This window comes from Canis lupus, chromosome 19, assembly GCF_011100685.1.
Source record: "Canis lupus familiaris isolate Mischka breed German Shepherd chromosome 19, alternate assembly UU_Cfam_GSD_1.0, whole genome shotgun sequence".
NCBI classification, from domain to species: Eukaryota; Metazoa; Chordata; class Mammalia; order Carnivora; family Canidae; genus Canis; species Canis lupus.
In genome coordinates, this window is record NC_049240.1 from 41953180 (window position 1) to 41972568 (window position 19389).

At 40.2% G+C, this 19389-nt stretch overlaps 1 long non-coding RNA gene across 18 annotated transcripts in view; it reads right to left on the bottom strand.

Annotated features, from left to right (window-relative positions):
• The window catches only part of LOC102154499, a 310721-nt gene that overhangs the window by 185861 nt on the left and 105471 nt on the right, over positions 1 to 19389 (bottom strand). For 3 of the 18 annotated variants that reach the window (XR_005374220.1, XR_005374219.1, XR_005374239.1), the window contains exon 1: positions 3432 to 3626. The exons of the other annotated variants lie outside the window; for them this stretch is intronic. This is a non-coding gene — a long non-coding RNA (uncharacterized LOC102154499). Of the gene's footprint in view, positions 1 to 3431; positions 3627 to 19389 lie in introns of those variants that run through there. 18 annotated transcript variants of the gene reach the window in all.

Here is a 19389-nt window from a genome sequence, read left to right on the forward strand (position 1 = left end):
GATGCCACGTTAATTGTAGTTTAGTTGCTATTGAAATGTTTTATCTTATTCTCTCAGGAGAATATAGGATCTTCTATATTTAGTGGTGTGAAATTTCATAAGCATGTGTCTGGATTTCAACCTTGTCTCATCATACTTCAATTAAACTCTTCTATTTTTCTCTAGTTCCAGTAAATTTTCTTCTCTCTTTCTTCATTAATTTACACCTTAATTAATTATCCTTCTTCTTTTTTTTATCCTTCTTCTTAATTAACTTTCAGTCTCTGCTGAGATCTTCTAACTTTTAAATCAGATATTACTACTAGATAAATAATAATACCGGATTCTTATTAAATACAGACTTTCTAACTTCATACTTTTAATTTTCCTCCCGTAGTTTTAACTCTCAACTTAACTGGAAATTAAAGAAATTGTTGTATAAATAAGTTGTCCAAGTCATAAGATAAGAGCCTACTGGCTATAGGTTTTATGTGATTTCTTCATTTCTCACCTTTTTGTCAGTTGTTTTTAGTTCAGGTACGCTCTGTGTTCTCTCAGCGTTCTTTTCTTTTTTTTTTCACTAGTGGTTCTCTGATAATGAAGCTAATTATCTTCTCAATTCTCTTTAAGATAAAAATTGGAACTTAAAGAAAAAGTTACTTCAACTTCACTGAATTATATGTTTTCCTCTGGTTTAGTCAACCTTTAGTCAACCTGTGTATTCATTTCGGCACTCCTATATCAAGCCATTTCTTTTCCTGAAATGCCTAGTTGTCTTTGACTTTCTATAATTGATTACTTAGGAGTAATCAATGAAGTGGATTACCTTTGATAATCGGGTAGTTGATCTAAGCTTCTTCTGACAATCTGACTACCAAACCAAAAACACACAAACAAAAACCCTCTTTGAATTGAAGGGCTGACAAGTCTACAAGTCCTGGGCATCTAAGCAGGACAAGCTGCCTTCAGGTGTCCTCTTAGAGTGCACATGTAGGGGTCAGGTAGGCAAACTGCCCTTTCCCTCTACTGGAAGAGGAGTACTTTACTCTTAGGCACATATACCCGTATTAGGAATCCTACCCTTGGATAGATTGTTCAAAACTTTTGGAAAACTATTTTCCACATTTAGCTAGGGAGGCAAATTGCACTGCTTTCTGATGCTTGGTGTATGTAGGTGTATTTGAGTTGAAATAAGTCAATTGGCTTAGCTTTTATATAGACAGTTTCAAAATAAATTATTCAGAATATTACCCTACTCTTCCTGCTTTCTCTGCCTGATTATTCTGAGCCTGAAGCTTTGCCAGGGTTCTACCAGGAAACACAGTTCATATTCCTAATGTTGTCTTCTTTGGGCTTTTTCTTGCATTCTGGCTTGTATGTCAACGTGGTCCCATTCACTTTCCTCAAATGTCTGATTTGTTGAGGTGTTCCTCCCATTCTGCTAAGGAGTTATTCCATTTTGTACTTTCAAACTCTAAACTTCAAATTTTTCAAACTTTTTTAGATTGTCTTTATTTATTCATTCATGAGAGACAGAGAGAGGAAGAGAGAGAGAGAGAGGCAGAGACACAGGCAGAGGGAGAAGCAGGCTGTATACAGGGAGCTCGACATGGGACTCAATCCCAGGTCTCCAGGATCACACCCCAGGCCAAAGGCAGGTGCTAAACCATTGAGCCACCCAAAGATCCCCTCAAACTCTAATTTTAATGATATTTTGGCATGCATGTGTCTCAGTCTGCCCTCTTGATCAGGAAGTAACCAAATTTATTTTTCCAAATACTGAGTAAAGCCATGAATCTGCTCATTACTGGATTAAAATTTTAAATTATACTAAGATATTTAGGCAAGACTGATATAGGAAGGGAAGAAAAGAGGAATAAGATTTGATGATCACCTACTGAGTGTCAAGAGCTGAGTGAGAGAGATTCTTTATTTTCATGACCTCATTTAATCTGTATAATAACCCTCTGAGATGTCACTATCTCCATTTTATAAAGGTATATACTGGAACTCAGGGAGTTTAAATAAATTGCCCAAGCCATAGAACTAATAAATAGTAGAACCAACTCTGGAAGTGTCTGGCTCCAAATCATCTGCTAGTTCCTTCACAGCATGCTAAGTGACTTTGTATGGTTTAGACTCAATGCTATAACATGGTAAGTTGTTGTATTTTATTGTTTTTAAAATAAGAGAATAAAAAATAGATCTTACTTATTTGCTATTTACACATTCAGAAAAATTCTATTTATAGGAATTTTTAACTTATGTTATTGGTGGCATAATTGGAAGGGTAAATTGTTTAACTCTCTTTCATTGAAATCCAACCAGTGATATATATTTTTCCTCCCCATAAAGTATTCAGAGATAGCGACAAAGAGGTAAATATTAGTGTTCTTCAATGTTAAATCAAGGCTAAAACAATAGATGCTATGCACCGGTGCCCACAGACTATGAGACAGGGCTAGTAGAGGGGGGTAAACCTACTTTAGTCCTCTCCCACTGTATCCTCCTCACCAAGTAAAAAGCTGAAAAAGTCATTCTCTTCATTCAGTCAAGAAACAGCATGTTTCTTCCTTCCCCAGTGAGTTAGGTATATGTGACATTATCAGTATATGCCAGATATTGTGAATTTTATGGTGGTGGATGCTGAGTTTTTTAAATTATTCTTTCTTTTTTTATTTATTTCTTCCTTTTTTAAAAATTTCCTTAAGTATTTTGGAGCTTTGTTCTGGGTTACAGTTAAATCACTTGTTTCATCCTTTTGAGGCTTGCTTTTAAAATTCATTAATTGGAGATAGAACAGCCTTTATTTGGGCCTAATTTATCCTACTTCTAAGGTAGTACCCTTTTAAGGACTCCACTTAGTGCAGATATATTAGGAGATATTTCCACTTTGTCAGGTGGAAATGCTCTTGACCCTGTGTGAACTCCAAATATTATTATTATTATTATTATTATTATTATTATTTCTTTCTGATGGTTCTTTTCTAGGTCTTAGTTGTTTGTTAATGAGCACTGATCAATTCTCAGCTAAAGCCCTAAGGAAAAACTCTCTGAGGATCTTTGGAACTCTCTCTTTATGAAACTATTTTGTCTCTGGTATTCTGTCCCACAAATTCGAGTTTCCTTAGTCTCTCTGAAATCCAAATGTGTTTTCCTCAACACAGAAAGACTATCAGGCTCCATTGATGATTCCTGTCCTTAGACCATTAGCTGAAAATTCTCTTTAGTCATTAGACTGGAACAATCATAAGGCTCATCATATTTGTACCCTTTCTCTCAAGGATCATTGTTATGCACACTCTGTTGTTCACTGTCTGAAAATTATTGCTTTGCATGTTTTGTCTCATTTTTAAATTTTTTAAGACAGGAAAGTATCCTAATCAACTCAGGCTGCCATAACAAAAATACCATTGACTGGGTGGCTTAAACAACAGATAATTATTTCTCACAGTCCTGGATAGGAAGTCCAAGATCAAGGTGCCAGCAGACTGGGTTCTTGGTGACAATATTCTTCCTGGCTCACAGGTGGATGCTGCCTTCTTCTGTGTCCTCACATGGTAGAGAGATAGAGAGTGCTGGTCATTCTTCCTTTTCTTATAAATACACTAATCCCGTCATGGGGGCTCTAAATCTCACAACCTCATCTGAACCTAATGGCCTCCCAAAGGTCCTACCTCCTACTAGCATCATAGTGAGGGGTGGGGCTCAACCATAGGACCCATAGGACACAAACAGCCAGTGCATACAGAAAGTAAAGCCAGTTCCTGTTACTCTTGATTGGAAGTGGAATTTTTAATCACTTTATGTCCAATTGAATTTAGTAAAAAACAACAACAACAACAACAGAAAAAAAAAACTAGCTGTTCTGTTTGTAAGAATACAGATATGGACAGCTTTGCTTTCCATTTATCCCTATTTTAGGTCAGAATAAATCAGTCCAAATATCATAAATCTAAAAATTTATTCTAAAGGATACCAAATATCTTGTGGGAGAAAAAGGCAAATACTTGGCAGATGTATGGCTTATGTCAAGTACTGAGATTGTTTTGACACTAAATCCAGATATTCAACATCCTGTTGATACAGCTCTGTTTTACATAAGATGAGAGACATTTTATCATGCAGACTTCTTTTCAAGTATTCACTCATATTTGAAATATATTTTAATACAAAAGAGTAAAATAGGTGTGGTGACCCACCTACAGTAAATAGCTGGTTTGTTGATAAGCTGGCTCGCTAGGAAATGCGGCCCAGCTGCCTAACCAAACTGCTTAACTTAAGAGTAATTGAAGTGCCAAACACAATTAAATAAAAATATCAGGGCTATCCACTGTGTGTAGCTTAGAAAAACAATAGTAACTACAATAAAAATCTCATTTAAGAGTACTTGCCAGACATTCAGACCTGGAGGATAATCTCCAATGAGTCAGAATGGCAGAGAAAGGCTGTAACAGCTGTAGTTTGCATTCAGTAAATCATTGGCTTGTACAGTCTTGAAAATCCAAGAAAACCTTTGTGTTAGTTTTGAAAGCCCCTGACGTTTCAATGGCCACCTTTTCTTCATATATGCTATGACACAAAAGTCCTATTTCACCACACATTTATTGAGTATTTCAAGCAGAGCTGTATGTGCTAACCATGGGACATACAATAATGATTAACAGCAGTCTTCTTTCTGAAGGAGAAAGGGATTTTTTAAAAAGTGTATCCAAATCTTCACAACCCAAGGCAATGTGTGTTAGGTGCCATAAGGATGGTTTGAAAAAGAACATCTAGGAAGATTTTAACTGAATTGGTCTTGAAGGGAAGCTTTCCTAGATGGCCTTTAAAATAGATGGTGGAAGGTGGGCAAGATTCCCATAGGAAGAGACAGGAGTGGGATGAGAGCTTACTAAGCATAGAGGTAGTGAACCACAAGGTAGTGACTTAAAAGGCTAAGTACCCCAGTATGAATAGAAGATTAACTGGAAGGACGAATGGGAGAAGAAACTAGAGAGGCAAGTTGGTCAAAAGCTTTACCTGAAAAGCTAGCAGGTTGTTTTGGCAAGGTAGATCACTTCTGGGTTCCCACCAGTAATACACTAGGGTTTGGGACAAAATTCACAACTTCCTATGGTATGCAGTAAAAATAGGCTTTATTAGGGAAGCTTAAATAGGCTGAAGGAAGAAAAAAAAGTAGTTGAGAGCCCTGATCCTCCTTTCATTCCACAGAAAAGTGCGTTGGATTCAAGGTGGGGATGAACTTGACAAATAACTAAGCGGTAGCTGACAGTCCACTTTCCCTTGTTACAGGATAAGTACAGAGAATTAGGCCATGACTGGATATATTAGTCAGGATTCTCCAGGGAAACAGAACCAATTATATATTATAAGGAAGTGGCTCATGTGATTATGAAGGCTGGGAAGTCTCACGATCTGCCGTCTATTAGCTAGAGACCCAGGAAAGCCAATGGTGTAATTCTAGTCCACATCTGAAGCCCTGAGAACTGGAGAAGTTGGAGATGTAAAACCAGTCTGAGGGCAGAAGACTGATGCCTAGACTCAAGCAGGCAGGCAGGAAGGAAGCAAAAAGGATGGATTCCTTATTTCTCTGCCTTTTTGCTTATTCAGGCCCTCTGCAGAATGGGTGATGCCCACACACATTGGGGAGGGCAAGCCACTCTATAAGATTTGAGCCCACAGATTCAAATGCTAACTTCATCCAGAAACACCCATACAGACACACCCAGAAATAATGTTTAATCTGGGTACCTCTTGGCCTAGTCTGTCGACACATAAAATTAATGATCGTAATGGGTGAAAGCACAGATTACTTAGTTCTACAGAGTCTGAATTTGAGGTGCCACCTATCTGTAGGGAGTATCTGTGTTTGGCTACCTGGGGAAGACAGGTAGCCAGAATTTGGAGACCTTGGAACCCATGGGATGTTGTGATGTCCTCTGTGGGAGAAGGAGATCCCTTGGAAAGTTGAGTCTTGACAGAGGTCCCAGGTCTCAGCTAACTGCCAGGGTCACTTTTGGGCGATTCTGCTCATTATATCATCAAAGGATTTACATTAACAGGGTTAACAGAGGTTGCAAATCCAAAAATCTTGAGGCACCAACAGAATAAAAAGCAAAGTAAACAGTAGGACTTGTGATACACTGCAAAGACTGAGAACATTTAATGTTAAAGTTTTAAACACATACACACACACATTCATCCTGTTCAGGCCTCTAACATTGTCTGTGACCCTGATTTTGCAAGTAGTAATGGATGATCCCAATAAAGGTAATGGGGCTTTAAAATCAAAGAGATTATTCAGCAGATTACTGTATTAAGCCAAACAAGATATAGGGCAATGACAATAAAAATGAGGAGCGGGGAGGCAGGGAAAAGTAGATATTAGCAGGAACCTGAACAAAAGTCAATAGAACTTGCTGATCCATCAGGTGTGAAGTGAATAAGGGAAGAGTCAAGGCTGACTCAACTCATGAAAACAGGTGACTAAGAACATGATAGCACCATTAACAGTAATAAGAAATTTAGAAGACAGGTTGGTTTTTGCAGGAGGTAGACAGTAAACTGGGTTTTAGACACACTGGATTTGAGAAGTTGAATATAATAGCTAGAACACATTCCATGCACCAGGCACTCTGCCAAGCATTTGATATGAAATATACATTTAATGCCTACGATTATTCTATGAAGTAGAAACTTATTGTTATTACCCTCATTTTATTGGGAGAAAAGGTCTTGGAGAAATTAAGTAATTTGCTAATTATACCATTCATCTAGCAATGCCCAGACATAGTCTTTCTGGTGCCAAAGCTGATCAACCACTGAATCAATCAAACAAGTTCCAACCACAAAGTGAGGCCTCACACCCCACTGAAGGACAGAGCAGAGGCTTGGAGTCATCTAGCTTGTTATGAGAGAACAAGCTATAGGAAGAAATTGAACTTGTTTGAAGGGAATATATAGACATCAAGAGAAGGACGGCTATAGATAAAATGTTGGAATAGCTTAATTTGCCCGGATGGTGGGAAATTGGAAGAAATAAGAACAAGGATAAAGGCAGAAATCAGAAGACAGAAGTGGGTCTGAGTCACAGAAAATAAGAAATATTAAGAAAAATCTGTAATCCACAGTATAAATTGTTGCCAAAGGGAAAGGCAAGTAGAAAGTTATAGAAAACTTTGGTATAATGGCAAAGTGCTTAATAATGGCAAGTAATTCTTATATCTGTTAGGAACTGTTGTAAGTACTTTATACATATTAATCATATAATTATCACAAGTTTATCCCACTGAAAGGATTGGAAGCTGATGCAGAGAAGCAATGCCAATGTCACTCAGCCAGTAAGAAGCTGAGCTGTGATGCCACCTAGTGAGTCCAGTCCAAGCATGTACACCCTCACCACCCGGCCACAGTTTCAGGAGAGTGGCCCCTGCACTGACAGGCTGTAGCCTATTAAGAAATAGCTAAATGATAGTATTTCCCATCTTGTGATAAAGTAGTGGTTTGTGGGATAACCTCTTCTGCAAAATCCTAAAAAAAAAAAAAAAAATTTTAAATAAATACAACCAAAAAACAAAAATACCAGAAAGCTTTCGTGGAATTGGAGTCCAGGAAGGGCCAGCCTCGTTGTGTTGCCACGGCAACACTACAGCTTCCCAGGCCCCGAGGGCTGCTGGATCCTGGCTAGTGGGCTGAGGCCTGGAAGGCCAGGACCATCACTTCTGTGGGAAGTTCTTAGCTACCTGCCACTTTCTTTCTGGCATATTCTCCCCCAAACAGCAGACAGGCCAAGTGGAACCACAGGATTGATACAAAAGAGAAGACAGACGACCAGAAAAGAGCAAGGGATCTGAGTCAGAGCTAAAACAAAACCCCTCCTGGGTCTGTTTCCAGCAGCTTAAAATGCATCCCTATGATCTCTGCAGGTCCCCTTGAAGTTCCTTTCTGAGAAAACTCATGGCTCATATAAAAGACCTTACTCTTTCTTCTAGCCAACACCTGAAGATAGGGACTCAGCGGGAGGATGGGAGCCTAACTTTTTTTCTTTTTTTAAGATTGATTGATTGAGTGAGTGTGAGTGGGGGAAGGGCCAGAGGGGGAGAGAGAATCTCAAGTGGACTCCCTGCTAAGCGAGTAGCCCAAGGCAGGGCTTCATCTCAGGACCCAGGAGGTCATGACCTGAGCTGAAACCAAGTCAGCTGCTTAACTGAGCTACCTAGGTGCCCCAGGAGCCTAACTTTAAGAAGCACCAGTTCGGGGGATCCCTGGGTGGCTCAGCGGTTTAGCGCCTGCCTTTGGCCCAGGGCGCGATCCTGGAGTCCCAGGATCAAGTCCCACATCGGGCTCCCGGCATGGAGCCTGTCTCTGCCTCTCTCTCTCTCTCTCTCTCTCTCTCTATGTCTATCATAAATAAATAAATCTTTAAAAAAAAAAAAAAAGAAGCACCAGTTCGCTAACCCAGATGGGGTTCACATGGACCAACCCTTTCCAGCTTTTTGTCATCTTTCACTTCCTGACCCTACTGAACCCTCAGTGGCCTGCTCTCTCCTCTCTCACCCTCCCTTTAAAACACCCAGTCATCTCTGCTCAAATCAAAGTTGAGTTCACATTGGGCCCTTTTCCCTATTGCAATAGGATATTACTGATTAGAATCTGTCCTTACCCTTTTAGCTAGTGTCTAGCTTTGTTCATCTTTGACTGTCTCCACAAGAATACCCTCTCTGGTACCTTTCGTCCTCCTTATTCATTAAGTCTTTTGAAAAGAGGCATTGTTTGTAAGCTTTAGTTGAAAAGCTCATCCTTTTTTTGCTGGGAAGAATTCTATATTAGCCCATCAGAAAGAGCAAAAGTGGGAGTGAAATTACCCTGAAAACATTCAAAGGGCTCTCACCCTAGAGAGAAATTGATCAGGACTTCAATAACTGCTCCTATCATCTTGCAGCCCCCAAAGACTTATATCCGTCATCCCTTATTTTGCTGAATTTTTGCCTTCCACAGCCTTCCCATCTGCCCACTGCTTAATATCCTACCTTCACCATTTCCTTGAAGAGCTCAGAAAAGTTTCCAATGATGGGGTACATATACCAAGGGAAGGAAGGCAGACCCAAATGTGGAGCCAAGGTCATTGTGCTTCCCAGGGGGTTAAGTGTGGACAGACACTGGTTCTTCTTCATCTTTTTTTTTTTTTTTTTTTTTTGGTTCTTCAAATAGAAGTTGAAGAGCTGAAAATCACTGAAAATCACTCTCTCTCTATTAGCTGTTTCCAAATTTCATTGCACACTGAAACCACCTGTGGATGTTTGAAAACTATGGACACTTCCTTCCCACTCCCAGACATTCCGATTAAACCAGGATTGGATAGGCATCAGAATTTTTTAGAAGATTTTATTTATTTATTTGAGAGAGAGAGAAAGAGAGAGAGCACAAGCACAAGCAGGGAGGAAGGGCAAAGGGAAAGGGAGAAGTAGACTCCCCACTGAACAGGGAGCCTAGCACAGGATTCGATCCCAGGACCTGACTTGTGTCAAAGGCAGATGCTTAACCGACTGAGCCACCCAATGCCCCAGGCATCAGAATTTTGAAAAGCTCCCCCAAGTGGTTCTAACATGCAGCAAAGTTTCCAAACTTTTTTCACACTCCACTCCCTAGGCAACTACAGTAACATTTTGAACAGGCTGTTAAATCTTCAAAAATTTTATGCCTTTAACTCTTAGTGATAAAAGCTTAGTAGCAGCAGCCTCACTGAGCGCTCCATAGGTAACTTATGTTTCTCATTCATTAATTCATGTAACAACCCTGGGGTGGATATTCCTTCAGTTTTATAAATGGGGAATCTGAGTCTTAAATATCTTAAGATGCGTTGTCCAAACTCACACAGTAAGTAGGGAATGGAAGCAGGATCTAAATGCAAGACTCATTGATATTAGTCACTAATACTGCCCCCATTCAAGACCCTTTATTCTAGATGCTTGAAAAGTAGCTTTGAACATGTAGCCTAGATCCTGCCCAGAAAAGGGTCCAGCCTAGGGAAAACTTGATCAACAAACACATTTATACAATTTGGCATGGCAGGCTTTTTCTGTCTGTATCTAATATGATGTCATGCTTGTTTGAATGGCCTTCCTGACCCCAAAATCTCTTAGCAAAAGTGGTCAACAGTCAGGCTCCCTGAGCTGAGGACTGAGCTTAGAGGAGGCACAGCAGGTGTCAGGGTTGAAATTGATGAATTCTAAAGGTCAACAGAAGTTCTGGGAGACAGATATTAAAGAATACAGAGGGGATGGAGGAAGCAGATAAAAATCTGTTAATTCAGCAAGTCTTAGTAAATGAGAAATAGCAACACGGATGGGGATGCAGCTTGATTTTAGAGCAAAGGTTGTTCCTGTGGAAGGACAACCAGGACCAGATGAACTGAGCTTAGAGCGGGAGTCGCAGTCTGGTGGTCATGGGGATGCGCGGACACAGACTCCCAGATCTTCAGTCTGTTCATTTTGTCTGAATGTGTGAGTGACATGTACGTAAAACAGACAGAACTTAATAAATGAATACTAGGAAGCACCAAAACTAGAAAGAGATATTTGGGCAGTGGCATGTGCTGGATGACACAGAGGGCCGAGTACTCCCCCAGCCCCCCACCCTGCCAAAGACTTTGCAATAGCAGCATGCTGTCTTGTTGCATAAGGGAATGAATGACCTGCGGTTGGACAGACCTCAGAGAACCTGGCCTGAGTGCCTGCTAGCTATGTGATCGTAGGCAAGTTACCTAAAGTCTCTGAGTCTTTGTTTTCTTACCTGTAAAGTAGGATGTAATTTTTGTTCTTGTATATTTGTCGTCGGATTGAGTAAAATAATGGCATAAACATCTTGCACATTTCTTGGCACATCACATGAGTTCAACATTTGCCGGTTTCCCTGCCTCCCTGTGTTACCTTGTTCTTTTATCTTGGGAACGGAAACACATTCACACATTTTTTTGTAATATGCAGCAGATTCAGTATCACTTAAAGTTTAAAATATTACAGGTGATTAGATGTAATAATATATGTAGAAGTGTTTTGAAAATTATAAAGTAGTAAATGACTCTAAGGTATCATTATTTTAATTACATAATTATACAGGAGCAGATCCTACCTCATAGCTCTATTTCCTCCTGCTGCTGACTCTCAAATCTACATTTCTAGGACAACTAAATTCCTAAGGCTCCTTTTCTTCAGGGCACTTCCAAATCTCCAATCCCCATTTTACATTTCCAAAAAAAAAGTAGGACCTTTCTGGCAAAATACTCCTTCCTCTTCTTACTTCTCCTGTTGGCACTTGGGACAACTTGTATGCTCCCAATCTCTATGTGAGGGGTATCTAGTTGTGGATAAAGGTCAGGGTGGTGGAGTGGTGAAGACAGATGGCTTGGAATCAGCAGTCACACTTTGAAATCTTGGAGACGCATAACATGGTGAATATCACGTCCTCGAACCGAACTGACCTCATTCAGACCCTAGCCTCTTGTAAGCTGTGTGACTTCAAACAAGCTACCTGACTTCACTATGCCTCAGTTGGCTCACCTGTGAAATGCAGACCGTAATAACAGCACCACTTTACAAGGGTGGTGGTGACCATGAAGTGAACTAACATAGTGGCTATGTTACCTACCATTACTATTAGTCCGGTGCTGCCTTTATAGTTACATAAAGTAGCTAAACTTGGAGTCTCATCAGCTCATCTGTAGAATAACGCTTACCTCATGTGAGGAGAAAAGTAAATTTGCTACCAAGTAGTTGGAATCATTCTCTAGGTTAGTCCATGTCAGGGAAGGTGGTAGATGGATTCCAGGTGCTTACTGAAGACAGAAACTACGTGCGGTCCCCTTCTTGCTGGAGTTTTCATTTTACCTGGGGTTGGCCAGCTACCCACTCCTAATTTCTCTTCATCTCACCTGGAAGTTCTGTGGGGCTATTGCCCAGACTCCTGAACAGACGAGCTCAGCAGAGGCACTGTGGGCAAACGAGCTCTTACTTGTTGTCTATCTGCTTCCGTGGTTGGGATTGGGATTCTGGATTAAATTTAAGGAGAAGTGTCTGACCTGAGCAAAAGGAGTTCTGTACATGGTGGATCCCGGAATAGCACAGTGCCCATCCAAGGCTTGCAGAGAGGCCCAACAATAAACAAGAATAATTTGCCTTCTACCTGCTATGCGTATATTTCTCTTTGGGGTCTCCTGAAAACTGGGTCCAGGTTAAGTTGGTATCCCTAGACTGTGGTGATAGTGTTGCCATAGGAGGACCTCAATCTCTCTCTGATTTCTAAGGACTGCAAGTGTTGGAATAACCATTCATGCTACTTCTGTATTTGATGTGGTCAAGCAGACCAGAAAGGAGGTATTTTCCTTCCTCGCCAGCCACTGGATGTGCTGACCTCCTGAAGCCCATGGCCAACAGGAAGTGGACAGACTTCCTTACAGACAGTCGCTGTTTCCTTGCCCAAGTCTCTAACGTATATTCCCTCAATCATTTGAGCTCGACATCCTGGCACTCTTGGCTCCTCCTCTCTGTCATTGTCCATTTCTTGTCAGTCATCTAATGAGTATTGATTCTCTGGTGTCTCTCACTTTTTCGAATTCTAAATGTTGCTCTCTCCATATGCAGTTGCTTTTCTAGTTATGACCACACTAGATTTGTCTTCCTAAAGCAATAGTTCTGGATGGCTCACTCCTACAGTCTTCCTATTGTCCTCATGCAGAGGTGATTCACCACAAATTTAGTGAGGTTTAATGTTGAGGGCTACTCACTGGCAGGGGATCCAGTATCACCTTCGTGTAATCATATGTTATTGTAAAATTAGCAAAAGTAAAGTAAAATTAGCAAAACAAAAACAAAAACAAAACACCTGGGGGGCTCAGCGGTTGAGTGTCTGCCTTCGGGCACCATCTCAGTCCAGGGCTGGAGTCCCCCATCCCATTCCCGTCCAGGAGCCTGCTTTTCCCTCTGTCTGTATTTCTGCCTTTCTTTCTGTGTCTCTCATGAATAAATAAATAATTTTTTTAAAAAGAGCTTTTTTTTTTAAATTTTTTTATTTATTCATGATAGGCACACAGTGAGAGAGAGAGAGAGGCAGAGACACAGGCAGAGGGAGAAGCAGGCTCCATGCACTGGGAGCCTGACGTGGGATTCGATCCCGGATCTCCAGGATCACGCCCTGGGCCAAAGGCAGGCGCCAAACCGCTGCACCACCCAGGGATCCCAAAAAGAGCTTTTAAAAAAAAAAATTAGCAAAGGTAGGATAATTGCACCCAAATAAAACTGCCATGCTCTTAAAAAAAGGGCAAGGGGACACCTGGGTGGCTCAGTGGTTGAGTATCTGCCTTCAGCTGGGGTCATGATCCTGCGGGTCCTGCTTCTCCCTCTGCCTGTGTCTCTGCCTCTCTCTCTGTGTCTCTCATGAATAAATTAATAAATTCTTTTAAACAAATACAACAAACCACCATGTTTTTCTGTTTGCTGATATACCCTTCTTTGTCAGGAGGTGATGGAGCAGTGGGAATATATTGGATTTTATAACAAGAATTTTTGTTGAGAATATATTTCAATCCAATTTAGTGGCATATAACCTTTTGGGTTTACAATCATATTATGCTATTTTCCTAAATTTTGTGATGTTTTTGGAATCAACCTTTAAAAATTTATAACATTTTGTAATTTATTACAATTTCAAGTCCTCATTTGAAATAACCATTCACTTTGTACCTCATTTTGTATAAAAGTTCTTATGTGGGTACCCAATCATAGAAGCTACAAGCTAAAAATATAGATCTATTCCTGCTTATATTATTTAAAAAAAAATACAATTAGTTTAAAACTCACTGCCCTTTCTTCTGGGCTGCTCACATTCTTTCCACATTTTCCAAATTTCCCCCCTTCCCCACTGTCAGCATAGGACTTCTACTCCTGTTGCTTTCCCTCAAATCTTTGTGTGCGTCTCTGATCTCTACTTATTTTTCTGAACCTCAGCCGCATTCACATCCAACAAGCTCACAGTTATTGGCTATTTTCAGTATTGTCCATACTTTGCCTTTAATTCTTATGACCACCAAGAGGCAAGCATTGGTATGCTCATTCTGGAGATGACTAAACAGAGTTTCTGTGAGCTTATCCTGCCCTGGGTCACAAAGCATTTGCTCTTTCCCTGTGGCAGCATCTCTTAAGGATAGCTAAGATGGGTGCCTGGGTGTCTCAGTCAGTTAAGCCACTGACTCTTGATTTCAGCTCAGGTCATAATCTCAGGGTCATGAGATTGAGCCCCACCCAGGGCTCTACACTCAGGGAGGAGTCTGACTGAAATTCTCTCTCTTCCTCTCCCCTTGCCCATCCTCCCATTCATGTGACTGCACGTGCACTCTCTCTCTCTAAAATGAATAGATAAATCTTAAAAAAAAAAAAAGAATAGCTGTCCCCATATCTATCCAGAGATCTCTGAACCCCAAAGTACTGATAGTACCCACCTTGTAAACAGTCAGCTGCCTGTGTTATTATCTATCTTATAGTCACACTTCTTATTTTGTCCTTCTTCCACCCCAACCATAGTATATTAACCTAGAAACCTGGGATGAAATCCTGTGCTCCCTTTGGATGGTCTATAGGGCCTGTGTGTGCATGCATAAATGTGTACTTATTACACAGAAGTATACATGAATTGTCCAGTTAGAAAACTGAAATAAAACTGGTTGGAAGGACAGCTCAATTCCCATTCATAAGAGCTAGAAATTGTGAGCATAGGTGTGCTCTGTCCTACTGTGTTAATACCAGGATAGAAGACAGAAGTTAAAAGATGTGTCTTAGAACGTTCTTTAAATCCACAATGTCAAAAAATATATCCTAAAAATATTGTTCACAGAGAAGCACAATTGACATGTGTCATGATACTGACAGCTCTGTGTGGGTTATCAGAGCAAGAAGGAATTTCTTAGAAAATTATGTAGGGATTTTGAAATCAATTTCTATCCTTCAACCTGAAAAATGCATATTTTTCAAGCCCAATAAGAATGCAATGATAATAAGGAATAGAATAACAAATATACTGCACATCAGAATGATTATTCTGTGCAGTCTTTTTTTCTTTTTCTTTTTCTTTTTTTTTTTTAGTCTCTCTTTTAGTACCTAATTATCCATATGTTGTTTCATGGACTATTGGGGGTGAGAATTATAATCTTCAAATTTTAAATTTCTTTCTTTTTTTTTTCTTCTTTTCCCTCATGCCCCCCCCCCCCCCCCGAATTCCTCTGGCATCTGGGCACTGGTGAGTCATTTCATCATGAATCTCAGGTTTATAACAAATGTTAGATATTATACGTTGCAAAATATTTCACTAAACTAATAACCAGTTATTAGTTTAGGTGTTAAATCATTTTAGGTGCTTAGGTGTCAATCATTTTATCAATCATACTTCAATTCTTTTTCAAAGAAAATCTATCTTTTAACAAGGAGAAAACATGGTTTAAGTAGTTAGATAATAATTATTACTAACATTTATTAAATGCTTATTATATGCCAATATTCTAAGAGTTTTATGTTAACTTGCTCAATCCTCAGACAATGCTGAGAATAGTGCTTGTGAAGAAAATACTACAGTCCACATTTTACAGATGAGATCATTGAGGCCAGAGAGCTTTAATGATGTGCCACTAGTAAGTGGTAGATGGGGATTGAACACCAGGCTGACAAGCTCCAGAAACCACCCCTCTGCCCCCAAATAATGCATCTATTTAGAGTCTTTGAACTTTTTATATCCGAGAGTCTATTTTCTTAGTTATACTGTTTCAGTTCTCTTTCCAATTACTTTGCAAAAGGTTATTAAGCCTCAGCTGGAACCCCTGTTATTGCTGGGGGGACTGGCTGCTTCTGGAGAAAGTTCATTCTATTTTTGGACAGCTCTGTTGTTAAAAAATTCCTCCTTACATTGAGCTAAAATCTACCTCCCCATTACCTGTGTGAAGAGAGTGGGTTGGTAGAAAATGTCATTAGCTATGAGGCAGACAGGAAGGTAAAGGCCAGAGCGTGAAGTGCTTTGAAGGCCACACCAACTTCTAACGCTGATGTGAAGACTGAGCCCCTTGTAAATGCTCAGCTGTTAAGACATTATCTCCCCACCTCACCTGAAATGACAGGTTTTCCAGCTTCAGTAGAGGAATTTATATTTATCTATCCTGCATTTGACATTGTTGGTGTCCACTGATCATTCCAATATAATTTTGTCTCCTGATTCTGAATGTTTTGTGTATTAGCTATCTCTTTCAGCTTTCCACATTCATCAGTATTCTTATCTGAGCTATTGATAAGCTCCCAAAAAATCATAGTGCATGTTGCCTAAAAGTTAGAATTGAAATTGTTGGTCACCACTCAGCTATAGCTTTCTTGTGTAGTAATACAACGTTGGCCATCCTCTTCTCTTTTTCTCACCCTGCAGTATCCTGGGTACTTCAGTAACCAAATGATCAAGGTACAGATCATTACAAATTACAAAATTTTGACTATGGTAGCCAGGAGGATGTTTAATGCTGTTACACAGGAAATAAAAGGGTATTTACATGTCTGCTTAATAGAGAATCAATATTTAGCTATGATCTAATTGGAAAGCTCCTCTTTGCATATCAAAAGGGGGGGAAAAGTTCATTTAAAACCCTTGGAGTAAAAAAAAAAAAAAAAAAAAATTCTTTGGAGTCCCTGGGTGGCTCAGTCTGTTAAGCCTCAGCCTTAGGCTCAGGTCATGATCTCAGGGTCTAAGGATCAAACCTCACACCAGGCTCCCTCCTTAGGAGGAAGTCTGCTTCTCTCTCTCTCTCTCCTCTCTCGTTCTCATGCATGCACTCTCTCTTTAATACATAAATAAAATCTTAAAAAAAAAAAAGAAGTCTACCCACTACCACAGCTTTATGAACAACATGGAGTTAACTGGGCAGAGAACACAGGGCAAATACACAACCAGGTCAAGACAGAAGAAGGCTACTGACCCAAGAAAGCAGAAAGAGAGGCTGGTCATTCCTGGGCATCAAATAACCCACAGAGAGCAGGCTGGCTTTTTGCAGACCAGGGTGCAGGAAAAGCCCTTCGTAGAAACACCTGGTAAAGACTTTATTACCTAAAATCTTTCAGTGTTTGTAGTTACAGAAGGAAAAAAAGATTCTGCAATTACAACAAAGATGGTGATACAAAGAAGCAATCATCCCAGCTTCCAGGAGGACCCAGAGGGATGCAGCTCACAACAGATTAACAGATTCTGCAGGTGGAAAGAAGTCAGAAACTCAGAGCTAAACTGAAACAAAAGCCATTCCTACAGCAGTCCCAGCTGACCTAGGATTCACCTGTATATTAGCAAAGACAGAATGGAATTGAAGAGTATGCCATTTATAACTTTTAGTTTAATATATGTAATTATTCTCAAATTACCTTTCAATAAATTACATAGAGTTTTCATTTCAAAGCAGCCCTTCTATTTTTCTCATAAAGTACCCAATTATTAAAAATTAGTAACAACAGCTCTCTATTGCATGTCAGAGAGATATCTGGTCTGAGCTAAACCAAACTAAAAATCGCATTTAAGATTCACATTTATGACTCTGGGGATTAACATGAGCATGCCAGATGAGCAATGCTGTCTCAGGATGTTTATTTTCATCATACATGGGTGAATGGCCAAGCAAAAGTCAATTTTGGAAAGCAAGGTAGGAGCCTCTTCCTACCAAGCCCCAGCGATACCATGAGAGGGCTTGTCCATAGTATCAAGAGCTACAATTTATATGACAGGCAGTATGTGCCCTTCCTTAAAGCAGTGACTTTAATGTACTCCTTTCTGAGTTCTCATAGTAACTCTTTTGTATAGATTTAATCATCCCAATTTTATATTTGAAGAAACAGCAGTTCAAAGACTTTGCTTTTTTTAGTCAAATAAATGAAAGGTGGTGGAGCCTATATCTTCTTTTCTTTTACCATGTAGTCATTTGCACGCTTGGTGTGATTTTTAGATTTTACTGCCAATTCCTTTCCAAGTTTTTTTTTTTTTTTTTTTTTTTTTTTCATGGCATTTCCAGCAGTGTGATTCTGTTTTTACGCCCTGACTTTTATGGACTGCTGTTGGCTCACTACTCTGCCTTCACGGAGTGTCTTTAAAGAATTGCATATCTTGGAGTGAGGTCCATCCTTCGCTTTTGGGAAAGGGTGTGAATGCAGACCCACATTCCATGTGTCTAAATATTTACAGACCAAGCTAACTGTTTAATAAAATATGTTCAATGCTTGACAGATATACCTCTATAAAGACCAAGAAAGCCATGTTTGAGTTGAGAATTATCAAGTTCCAAAAGTGACAGGTCCTGGGCCCAGGAAGCCCCTTCTTTCCACTTCTGGTCCTCTCATATTCACCACCGTGGGCCTAGGAGTGTGCGTGCTGGTGGTGTGATCGATCCTAGGGAGGGTAGACCTAGAGATGCAAGCTGTGTGTAGCTTGAAAATGGTTTGGGGGCCATTTGGACAAGGAATTGGGGGATGCTGAGTACCTGCATCATGGTCTGGGGGGGAAGGTGCTAGTCCTAAAGCACCTCGGAGTTCCATTGGCCTTGAGGGGCCTTATCTTATGGCAAGAGGCATACTGAAATTAGTCTGGCGTGGGATCTTCTTAGATGGCAATATTGCTTGAGATTTCTCCAAATCTTGGCTTCTCTCATTGAGAACCATTGAAATAATGAATCGCTGGGCCAAATGCCAGACAAGTTGCTTTGCAAATCAAGCTGGTCTTTTAGAGCCAATTCCCCTCACCTTTTTAGAATTGCTCCTTTCCAAGAACCCAGTGCTTTTCTACAGGTCCAAGCCGTCCATTCACTGAGTACATAACGTGAAAAATTCATTCTCCAAAATATGTTACCTTTCCTAAGGGACCTTATGTATTTTATTTTAAAAGAGGCTGCAATTTAAACCAAAGAAATAAATTTCCTAATGATGGAATTTCTCGCAACAGCAGAAATATATTTGGGGACAGGGATTTTCTTGATATAAATCTGTATTAGCTTGCCATAACAAATAACCGCAAACCTGGTGGCTTACAACAACAGAAATTTATTTTCTCACAGTGTGGAGACCGGAAGTCTGAAATCAAGGTGTCAGCAGAGCCACCAGCCCTCTGAAGACTCCCAGGGAGATCCTTCCCTGCCTCTTCCAGCCCCTGGTGGTTGCTGGGGTTTCTCCGTCTGTGGAGCTGCCTCCTTCCAATCTGCCTGCATCTCCCAGGGCCTTCACCTCTCTGCCTCAATCTTCCTCTGCCTTTTTAAGGACACTTATCTTTGGATTTAGGGTCCAGTGGGTCCATCTCAGGATCCCTACCTTAATTACATCTGCGAAGACCCTGTCTCTAAACAAGGTCACATTCACA